Source organism: Tiliqua scincoides, chromosome 3, assembly GCF_035046505.1.
Source record: "Tiliqua scincoides isolate rTilSci1 chromosome 3, rTilSci1.hap2, whole genome shotgun sequence".
NCBI lineage: Eukaryota > Metazoa > Chordata > Lepidosauria > Squamata > Scincidae > Tiliqua > Tiliqua scincoides.
Window position 1 is genome coordinate 132,029,683 of NC_089823.1, and position 12,240 is coordinate 132,041,922.

The 12,240-nt window shown below is 45.2% G+C and overlaps 1 pseudogene; it reads left to right on the forward strand.

Annotated features, from left to right (window-relative positions):
• The first annotated feature begins 10,010 nt into the window (after window positions 1–10,010).
• On the forward strand, window positions 10,011–10,130 carry LOC136646780 (5S ribosomal RNA; annotated as a pseudogene).
• Window positions 10,131–12,240: the final 2,110 nt, after the last annotated feature.

A 12,240-nucleotide genomic window follows, 5' to 3' on the forward strand; every position in this document is an offset into this window, starting at 1 on the left:
TGGGGCTCATAATGCTTCAGAGGAAATGATCATGAATATTAGCTTTTTAAAAATCAGAAATGTATATAGAAATCCTTTGCGCTTAGCAGGCACGATGAGGTTGGGTAATAGCGGTTATTTATACCCCTTGTGCAAAGTGATAAAGCTTTGCTTTATGACCTGTGTTTTATCACTTCCAGTGAGAGCCACGTGACACTGTTAAGGTTTCTTTCTGTAAAAACAAAAAAGGAGGGAATCAAAGTGTGTGTGTTTTCTCATTGTTAAATATTTGCCTTCTGGTAACCAAGAAATTTATCATAAGTTTAAAGAAGCTGAAGTTCTGATTGATGGAGAGGAAAGGAGAAAACTACATGCCCTGCTTTGACAGCCCTTCTAGTGAACAAAAGTAGAGCTCTGCTTGATCCAGGCAGAAGTTCAGCTGGGTCAGAACAGAAGACTGAGGCCTATTGCCTTTTTTCTAGTATGAAAATAACAATGAAAAGTGAATTGCACAAGTAAGCTGCTTTGTGCTAATTTTCTACCATTTTTCCTGGGAGAATATATAGATAGCAGAACCAATCAATGGACATGGATGGTGTGATCAATTGCCCAGTAAGCACATGCAATGAAAATATGGAGAGGCAGGCAGATGTTGTAGGACTCAGTTCATCCCATCATTTAGTAATCAGCCGAGGTGAAATACAGGGTGGAGAAAGTCAACAAGTTCCTAGGCTGCTGTGGTTCTGTGATTTCTATTGACAAACACAGACAGGGGACTAAGAGGACTTTGGGTGGAACTGAGGACAAGAATGCTTAGAGCAGTGCAATCTTCTGGGAGTGGTGGGGACAAAAGTAAGAAACAAATGGGATTATTAGGTTGCTTCTAAATATGTGACTTTCCTTTCCTTGATTGGTTTTTGTTCAGGAGATAGCATGTAGGGGGTGATGAAATGACCTAAAACTGTGGCAGGAGATGGAGGGTGTTGGTACTTTGCCCCACACAATTCTGAGCCTTCATGTTGGGCCCCTCACAGTATTTTTGATAGTAAAAAGGAAAGCTTCAGTCACTTTCAATATAGAAACTACATAGCACACCTCTATTCACATTGGTCACTGCTGCTGCTGAATGTTGTGTAGGCTTTGCTTGTGGCCTGTGTTGCACTGGGAGTGGGATACATCTTTACTCCTGGATCTGTTTGAGGCAGTGGTGTAGCTAATGATCATGTAGCCTGGTGCCAAGCTCAAAATGTTGCCCCGGAAGTGATGTCACAACCGGAAGTGACATCACACCCAGCCTCTTTAAAAAGTGAAAATTGGGAGGAACCCACCTCCTCCCCACAGCAGCTCACCACCCACTTGCTCTGCTGCCTCCCCCCAGTCAGTGGCATAGCTAAGGCATCTATCTGCAACTATCCGTCAAAGAAGATTTTGTAGCCCCCCCCCCGCATGACAAAATCAAATTTAATTACGTAAAGAAATAAAAATATATTGGTTCCATGCTGATCCATAACAACATCTCATTGGCACTCAGAATGAACAGTCTGATAGGTCAGTTTGGAGTTAAGCAAATCCACTTTTTATTCCACAAGTCAGTTGTGTTTTCATTTTCTGGTTAATTGGCCATAACTTTTGATAAAAAACAGATATTCCAATGCCATTTGTTTCATTGCGGTCTGCATTAAATTACCTTTCCAATGATATATAACATGATGGTATTATTCATACATATCGAGATTTTCACAATTTTGGTCACTAGTGTCAAGCTCAGCTTGTTGCCCCTGTAAAGCTTGATGCCCAGTGCAACTGCTACCCCCCCACCCGCTTAGCTACGCCACTGGTTTGAGGGCTGCCTAGAAAGAGCCAGTCCACCACCAAAACCTTTAGGAAGGCCAGCCCAGCTCTGCTTTCAATGCAGCAATTTCAGCAGCTGCTTGAATTTTTTTTTTTTCCAGATCTGTTTGGCCCTCGCTGACATCCTCAGGTTCTCGCCGTCATTTCCCATCATGGGGACACGATAATTGTCTCTTGAGGAAGTAGGGAGAAGCCTTATTAATACATGCACTTAGGAAAGGACCATAAATCATGAAGTGTTTCCAGCAATAAAATTGGCTAAATAAATTAAAAGAGGCACTAATGATCCAAACAGAGATTAGAAATAGCTGGTATGAAGAAGGACTGAGAACCGCACACAGATGCAGTAGCAAGTATGAAAGAAGACAGTGGCTAAAATCCTTTGCACCCTTACTTTGGAGTAAGGCCCACTGACTATAATGTGATTTACTTCTGAGTAGACATGCATAGGATTGGGTGGGGTGCCTCCGTGTCAATCACACTAAGCACCCAAAAGGGTCTCATTACACTTCCTAAATGGGCAAATTGAAGGGGCCCTATTGAGGTGTCTAGTGCCAGAGACATGGAAGGAAAGAAAGTTCATACTTGGAAGCATCCTTGAGGATGATAATACACTACAGTGCCATGTTGCCACAAGATAGGACAACGTGTCAGGATACCATACATAAGTCAAAGAAAAGTTCAGTAAAGTAATCCCAAAGCATGACAACGACTCAAAAACCCAAGGAAGTAGAATTACTGGCTGGCATTACCTCCAACCTGTCTGGATTCAATTTCAGTTTGATGCCATCCACTAGCAGCCCATACCTTCAGAGCTGTAACGGATGCTCCTGGATGCTTGGTTAATGAAATATAGAACTGTGAGTCATCAGCATATTGATGACCCCCAGATCCAAAGCTCTGGATGATCTCTCCCAGCAGCTTCATATAGATGTTAAACAGCATCAGTGATAGCACTAAGCCTTGTGGAACACCACAGGTCAATTCCCATGGCACTGAGCTAGCCTCCCTGATGTTAACATTCGAATGCGAACTAATATTAATGATCGAACGCATTGGAGCGCCAGCCCAGGCAGTGTGACTGCCAAACTGGTCTAAAAGAATGGCGTCGTCCATAGGTCCAAAAACTGATGAGAATCCCAACAGGATCAGCAGGGAGGAATTCCCCAATTGCCCTCCTGATGTAGATCATGCACCAGGGCCACTAATAACATCACAATCTCATTATGGCAGACCAAAAACCTGCCTTAACAGGATCAAGGAAGGTTGTTTCATCCAAAAATGTGTGGAGTTGCTCCTGCACCACAAGCTCCCCTAGAAAAGAGAGACTAGGTACTAATCTGCAATTGACTAGGCCAGGTATCATCAGTCATTTTCAATGTTTTTTAAAGGAGAGATCAGACCATTGATTCTGTAATACTGTTGGGATCCTTTCCACCTTCAGCAACACACAGATAACTCCAGCCAAAGACCAACAAAACTGACACTGTTAAATTTAACCACTAATGGGCAAGTATCCAATGTGTATGTTGAAGCTCTTAGTATAGTTTCTCATGGGGATGTGGACAAAGAGCTTATGAAGGCCACCACATGCATGCTGAATACTTGCCTGTTGTAATTGGTTCAGTCCAACAGAAATGAGCTTTGTGGGCCTTTGGCTGGAGTCACCAATGCTTTGCAGAAGGCAGGATCCCACCAGTGTTAAAGAATTGTTCCAAGTCAGAGGTGTCACTAGGGGGTGCAGGGGGTGCATACCGCACTGGGTGACTCACTCGGGGTGGTGGTGACACCACTACTGGCCAAAATTGTGAAATCTTGGTATTTTCAAACAATACCATCATGTTATATATCACTCAATGGGGGGGCAGCCCAATCCTGAGCTGCCCGGACCTGCGGGACCCGGTGGCTCCACGGAAGGCTCCCGCCAGATCCAGCGCCTCCTGTGCTACCGCAGGAGGCCCCTCAGGAGAAGGGGACGTTTGTCCCCTTCCCCCAAGTAAGGGAAACAGTCCTGCAATGGGACTAGTCACTTTAGCGGCGACTGTTTGGTAGTCGTAGGGCGACTGTGTAGGGTGAGCAGCCCTGCCTGAGCACCCTGGATCCTGCGGAGCTTGGCTCCGTGGACCCGCCTCTCCCCCGCCCCCCGACACACCTCCCCCACGCCCCCGACCATGCCCCCATCTCCCATTCCGCAGCCTGGTGGTCATGGAGACTGCTGGGCTGTGGAACCCTGGCACCCGCCGCGTGCTGGCTCAGCGCCGGCCGGATCTGAGCCAGCTCTGGTGGGAGCCTGGTGGTAAGCCTGGTGGTAAGCCTGGTGGCAACTGTGGTCCGTGCCGTGGAGGTGCGGCGCGGACCACAGGATCAGGCTCTAATTTAACACAGGCTGCTGTGAAACTAACTGCGTTGAAATATCAAATGTTATAGCCAAACAACCAGAAAAGGAAAACGCAACTGCCTTACGTAACAAAAAATGGATTTCTTTAACTCAAAACTGACCGGTGAGACTGATTGTTCTGAGAGCTAATAAAGTGTTGTTATGACACAGCAGGGAACTAATGAGGTGTTGGTATGAATCATCTCTCATTTCCATGTATCAGAGTTAACACTATAACTCTTATTCAGTTGTGTGAGTGCCAACAAGTTGGCCCGCTTTTTTGTTGGTTACTGATTTGTTGTGTGACCTGTACTGTTATATATTAAAATAAATAAATATAGTTAACGGGGGTTGCGCCAACTCTAATGATGCCACTGCATCTAGGTTGTGCGTATGATATTGTAATTTATTCTGTATGGTCTGGTACGGGAGGAGGTCCATCATGGGGATGACGCAATGAGCTCCTGCACTGGGTGATGCAAACCCTAGTGACACCTCTGATTCAAGGAACTGCAACAATAAAATGCTTCCACCATCCCTGGTGTACATAGTCATGCCTAAGCTGGGTTGGATCGAGGCAATTTTATCACTATGAAAACTCACTACAGTGAGCTGAATGTTACTCATCCTTCAGTGGATCTTGTTTAGACCCAGTTTATTTAGCCACTGCACCACTTGGAACAGCTCATCGGGATACAATTTAACCAATAATGGTGATGAAGAAAGTTTTCTTTGCTGTTACCATTTCCTAGGCCTGTAAATCGAATGGATATATCATCTTCGCTAGGGAAATTTGTCTACCTCAGCCCTAAAATTTACTGACCGTATTTTTCAACATTGTGGCATTTGCCACCCTCTCCATTCTTGGACTCTCATTGATTCCTCCCCCCCTCTGCCACCAAAGCGGCTTTTGCAAGAGAACAATAGGTTTGGAGAACACCTGCAGTGGTTGCTGCCTGACCGACCAGGCCAGGAAGGGAAGAAGAAATTTGTCTCCCTGCAAGGCATGTGGGGCCCCCTGAAGACATGGGCCCTGGGAACAAACCCTCTAAGAGGTTGCATTTTCAACCTCCTCGCTAACTCTTCTGTTGTGTATACATCTGACATTCCAGAGAACTCAGCTGAAGTGCTGCTGACCTTTATCTCAGTGGTGGATACGAGCTCTTTCACTTCACTAGGGCTAACAGGAAAGGAAATCTAATCCTGCATACATCACAAACTTAAAGAGGGGGCACTCGAAAGCAGCTCATTCCTGTCAAAGACATGCTTTCGGAAAGACCCCTGCTCATTCCTACTTTATCTTTCATCTTGACATGATTCCTCCATCAGCAAATGGTTGCCACCACTTCTCGGGTGGTGCTTAGTGAATGGCTTCTTAGCCAGAGATACACTCTAGGACTGGACTGTCCAGGGTGAGCCTGATCTGTGACACATGCATAGACAGGATTGTCATAATAGTTTGTTCCATATTTATGCACCAGCCTGCCCCAAAATCTTAGGAGAAAAAAAAATTCTTACCACTTTCTTCTTCACAGCACCTGTTTAAGGTAGATCACTATGGCCCAAATCCTAACCAACTTTCCAGCACTGGCATAGCTGTGCCAGTGTGACATGTGCTGCATCCTGCAATTGGGTGGTACTCATGGAGGCCTCCTCAAAGTAAGGGAATGTTTGTTCCCTTCCCTCAGAGCTGCATTGCCCTTATGTCCGTGCTGGAAAGCGGGTTAGGATTGCACCCTATTACTCCTACTTTACTGATGGTAAGTCAAAGTTAGTGAATTGCCCAGGAACATCCAGCAATACTTTGGATGAGCGGGGAGAATGTGGGCAAGAGCTCTCCTTTGGTTTTTTTTTTTTTTGGTCTCCAGCTAACTGACCTGCACAGGTACTTGTACATGGTGCTTACTATTAGCTAATAACTGCAGATAGGCCTATCTCCCATGAATTCATCTAAACCCCTTTTAATGTCATCTAAGCCAAGGAGCGTCAACAAACCTCATGACAGTGAATTCAGTAAGTTGCAGTCAAGTCTTATGGGCCTTGTATGACAGCATACAATGGAGTTACTGGCATAAATGGCTAGCAGCTTTGCACATGTGCCAGAACCACTGGGACATTCCGCTGACCCAGAGAAGATGGCAGAAGGGGCAGAAGGTGCCAGGAGAAAGAGATTCACCCCCCCATGCCCTGTTTTCTACATGAACACTGCTCCACTAAAGAAGCGATTGGAGGAAATTGCCACTTCAGAAGGGTGATTTGTAAGCCTGGGTCCCAATCCCTCCTGGTGTTGCAGTTTAACACAGCTCAACGTAAGAGGCACTTCTGGAGTCTGAGCACATCTCTGTAGCACATGTATGCATGCACATTTGGCTGTCTGGAATAAATTTGAGTGCCTTTTTAACTAGATGGGAACACAGATGTTCTTGTATGAATTTTTGAAAGAGTAACCATGTTCATTTTCTTTTTTAAAAAAATGATTTTTAATATAGTTTCAAGTTTTTGTTTCAGTAGTTTCCAGATGGGTTTTTAAAGGCTATTTTAAATAAGATCATTGTGAGGGTATTGAGGTTTATTGTACTGAGTTATCTTTTGCATTATTTTGTTTTTACAGGTAAAAATTTTTCCTTTGAAAAAGTTATTTATGGTGAAAATGCAACCTATCTGTGCAACTCTGTTTTTTGTGTGTCAGTTATTTCTTATAGCCATCTTTGATCTATCATGATCATGGAGAATTTTTGACCCTTTCTTCTTGCACTGTTTTTCTGATACAAATCTCCTCCCCCTACTACTATTTATGCTGCAGAAAAAATACACACAGGTATGGTATAGGGGTCTGTGTCCTACAGGGCAGAAAACTGCTTTAGGAGGCAGTGGCGTTGCTAGGGGGTGCGGGCCGCACCGGGTGACGCGCACAGAGGGGTGACATGCTAAAATCGCAGTGGTTCGGATTAACCCCATCATATTATATACCGTTAGATGTGGAATTTCAAGCAGAAGGCAATGCAAAAACCAGAGTGAAATATCTCCTTTCTATCAAAAGTTATGGCCAAAAAACTGGAGAACAAAAAATGCATGGATCCCTATGGAAAGTGAAAGTGAGCCGTATCGTGCATTTACTCGTGAGTAGGCGAACTTGCATTAGTCTGTCAGAAATGACACCAGAATGGTCCTGATCCAATGAATGCAGCCCCCAAAAACACCTGAGAGGAAAGTCCCTCCCTTCAAGCAGATGAATATATTGAGCCCTATGGAAACCGAAACTAAGCCTCACGGTCGAGTTTACTCGTGAGTAAGCAAATGTGCCTTGGCTGGTGTGGAAGAATCAGGTGAAAGAGAGTGCAAGGCTAACAGAAAGGTCCTGATCCTATGCACCTGCAGCTAAACAAGTGCTCCAGAAGGCAGCCTCCCCCCTCCACTAAAAAGGATCAAAACAGAGGCTTCAGCTGATAAGGTGAACCTTTTTGACACTTGCAAAGCCAGGTGGATCCTGACAGTGATCTGGTTTAAACAGAAGTTCTTAAATTGAACTGGGCACTGGGTAGGGCTGAAAAACCTTATGATTTTTGTAGCAGGCAGGCTACAGAGGAAATTCACTTGGTGGAACAGGGCTGGCTTCTGCTTATTTAATTATTAGTTTTACTTTAATTATTTATACTTATTTATTTTGATTTGCCTGATGATGTCACTTCCACCATGACATCACTTCTGGTGGGTCTTGGACAGATTGTCATTCTAAAAAGTGGGTCCCAGTGCTAAAAGTTTGAGAACTGCTGCAATAAGGTATTAGTAATTTGACACCCTGGGGTGTGTGTGACATCACTAGTGACCAAAATCACTAAAATAATAATTTGGAAGAATAATACCATCATGTTATATATCAATCAATGCATAATTTCATGCAGAATATGTTCTATCAACAGGTACAGCCAAAAAACCAGTGGGGCGGAGTGATGGTGCATTACCACGCCCACCATCTGGGGTGTTGCCCCGCCCACTGCATAGGGGGTGATGTGCTGGCATCCCGCACTGGGTGACGCGAACCATAGTGACGCCAGTGTTAGGAGGGGAACAGTATTGATCAGGAAAAAGGCAGAGAGAGAGAGAGAGTGAAACTTTTCCCACAGTCCCATTTCAAATTTGGACCCACTGCAGCTGCAATGAATGCTTATAAAAACATGCAGACTTTACAGACTTTCTGTGTTATATCTACATTGGATCTGAGATGAACCAGATAATTGGAAATCAGGAGGAAAAAAAAATCAACACCCAGAAAAATGTGCAAGTGTCAGTTTTAGAAGAAAATGTCTATGGGCCAAAGTACACTGTTTCTTTACATTCAGTTCCTGCAAGAGCTTCCTCAAATGGTGGGAAGCAAATGGCTTTCCCAAAACTGGGGTCGTGAATAGTGCATGCACTGGGGAGGGCCGATTATATTATTTTTCGTCCACCTTAATGAACTCCTCTTATGTCCACCTCTGATCAGTGAAGTATGACAGAGGGTGATTGAACGCCAGTCTCCCAGGAAATGAAGTTTGTTCACACACTCCAGGTATGCTGGCCCTACTGCTGCTTTCCTCTGATTTATAGGACCAAAAATTCCTTCCTCTGGTAACAATAATGCTTTTCGAATCCATTCCCCACCCCCATATCCCACACAGAATCACGGCATAAGGGCACACAAAGTTTCCAGAATCCTTGAGAAGAAAGAAAGGGGGATAGCCAGTTCGAAATATATCCATCAGCACATTATGTCTTCCAAAGGCTTCAATGTTCCATGGATTCAGAAAGATTAGTACAAGCAGAACAAACTGCCTGGTGACCTTCAGTGGGAAACACCCCCAGCCCCTCAGTCAGTGCTTTCCACTGCAAGAGTGTGAAATTTAAAGAACTGCAACTTCCCAAGATCCTCTACCACACTCCTGCTGGATCAGGCTGCCACTAGGGCAGCTGAGCATTTTCCAAGTATTCCTCCAAGCAAGGGGAAAATCACAGCCTCAAGGGATGCATGAGAGCAGCTAGGACAGACCCAAGATTCACTCTTGACTAAATGTCAACCTGTTCGCAGGATACAAGTGGAGATGTTGCTGAACATAATGACCTGGTTTGCAGCTGGAGGGGAACTTCCTCCTGCTTCTTCAACCTCTTGTATCTGGTTGCAGCAACAGCAGGGGAAATTTCTCCGTCTCTTTCTTCTCTACCAGCCCTGGAGCTTGGAAATTGGAACAGTGTTACAGTAGCCAGGATTGCTTGGAAATACAACTCCCTTGCTGTTTTGGAAAAACTACATTTCTCTTCACCTCCGGCACCTGGGAAACTGCCATAGCAGCACCCCAAATTCCAAGCATCATGAAGGGACAGAATCTGATCCATTTACATCTAAGCAGGGGAGAGAGTGAGGGGGGGGTACTTTTTCCTTTAAAAAAGGAGCATGCAGGGAGGCAGAGCAAAAACCATGGCACTTTGTGGTACTCTGTTGCTTGAAGCAATTTCTTTCTGGCGGCTCACTTCTAGTATTAATGCTGGGCAGGGAAAAGAATTACTTAAAGGAACAGAACCCAGCAATGTAAGGAGGAGGGTTGCTCTTTTTCCACCTCTGCATGCCCCTTTTCATGGCACTGTTAGATTCCTCCCCCTCACTTTATATGTGAATGGGGCAGACACAAGGACAGCTGTCCTATCACAACTATTTGGCGCTCTGATTTCTCCTGTAAAAAGAGAAAAGGCTGAAAGGCACAATGTTGGTACAGTATTTGGAGCTGACTTGCAGAATTGTTAAAAGATTTATGGATAAGCAGTATGGGGGTTTGACAGCAACTGTTACCCTGCACATGCCTGATCTCGTCTGATCTCGGAAGCTAAGCAGGGTCAGGCCTGGTTAGTACTTGGATGGGAGACCGCCTGGGAATACCAGGTGCTGTAGGCTTATACCATAGTCTTTCGAGACTGAAGGTTGCCAACCATGGGGGTTTCAGAGGTTTGCAGCTATGGTATTGGGGCTGACCTTGCTGTGACTATAGTTTCAATCTAAATTTGGTAATGTATTCAGTAGCATAGCTGGGGCAGACAAACAGTGGGTACTGTAGGTGCCACAACACACCATGTAAGCAGCCCCTCCCACTCAGCACTAAAGCCATTTTGGGCAGCAATGACAATGCACAGGAGACACCTTTAGTTCAGAGAGAACCTGTGCATTGCCATTACTGTCGGGAATGGCTCTGACGGCAAGTGGGAGGGACCACTTACTTGGCATGATTCTGCACCTGCAGTACTTACCATTTTCGCCCTTCTAGCTATGCTATTGGATGGATTATTGTAAGTGGCCCTCAGAAGCCTCCAGTGTTTTCTTCTCCAAAACAAGCCAGGGTGGTGTAGTGGTTTGGGAGGTGGACTTAGACCTGGAAGATCCAGGTTCGAATCCCCCCTCAGCCATGAAACGTCCTGGGTGACCTTGGGCCAGTCACTTTCTCAAAGCCTCACCTACCTCACAGGGTTGTTGTTGAGGACAAAAGGAGGGGAGCAGCTGTGTACACTGCCCTGAGCTCTTCGGAGGAACGGCAGTATAAAAATGTGAATAAATAAAATAAATAACTTGATCGTAGCCTTCTGAAGTCAGCCAAACATGTGAAGGAGGGGAGCCACCGCTGTACTCCCTGGCTCCTTCTCCATGCGTTGATTACACTGTGTAACTCAAAAATTGTTTATGGAATTTTTAATGTTTCTTATACAGTTCAGAGGTGCTGATTCCAATTGAGTCCAACAGTATCCAACTTTCCAGAGCTGATGTAGCCATGCCAATGAGGTGCGCACTGCATCCTGCATGCAACTGCATAGTGTAATTGTTGCTAAACTATTGGTGCTTTCCCCCAAATAGTGGCATTTTTGAAATCCTTGCACCAAAAATTAATAAAGAAACATCAAAATATTCCAATAAACATGAAATTCTTCACATTTTATAACACAGTGAATTATCCCAGGATTTTGGTTACCAAGCCAGGGCTCCTGTAAAAGGCTTCAGTGACCTTCCTGCTACTCAGTGAATGGAGGTTGCTGGTGGTACCAGTATGAATTGAAGGGGAAGAGCTGATACAGTAAAAACAGTGACAGACTTCCCCGAGCTATAAACCCTGGCAAACTGTAAAAGAACTCTAGCAGCACCATGTTTGGAAGAGTTACCTTAAGATATGTTGAAGAGTGATGTAGACCCTCAAACCCAAGCAGAAAGGACTCAATGGGGAAGCTTTGGGTATCCCTTTTCTTCTTAATTGGTACTGTGCACATTCTAGACAGTCATTCTCTGCACAGAAATACATAAGCAGCCCATCAGATGCAATGTCAGAAAGTTGGGCATTGAAGAAGCATGAAGAACTCTGCAACGCAGTGCAGTGGGGAGAGAGAATCAAGATTGTGGGTAGCATCTAAGAGAGCTGCAAGCTGCTGTCGTCCCCCCCGTCCCCCCCAGTTGGTTTGGTCTGAAAAGCAGATTCTTTTTCTCAACAGCAAGGAAAGTAGGTGAGTTTTGTGCAGTACTGAAACTTCATTGCATCACCTGCATATTGTAGACTCTCACATCCCCCTGGGAAGGAGGTAAAAGGCCTTTAATGAGGGGAGGATTAACAAGCCATAAGAAGCTATGCTGAAAGGGCTGTATGTGCGCCGGCCGCTGTATGCAGGGATGCTCAACAGGATGCAGGGTAATTGGATTGGACCCTGGTGAGCTCTTTGAATGCCTTTTAAAGGGTGTCTGGAAAGGGAGCTGCCCACTGCCACCTCCCACACAGTGTGGAGCCAAGGAAGAGCAGATCAGGCGCCTCATTAAGGATTAGCCTGTTTGTTCTGCTGCAGCTTTTGTTGCTCAAATACTTTTGTGGCACAATTTCTCTGGAGCCAGCATCTCCTCCTTGTTACGACAGGGCCTTTTACTCCTCTCCATGACTCAAGCGCACACTGGCGATGGACCCAAGCAAATCCACGCTTCATCTCACTGATTGCATTGGTGGCGCGGTGGGGTTTCCAATTCTGGAGCATGCGGATGG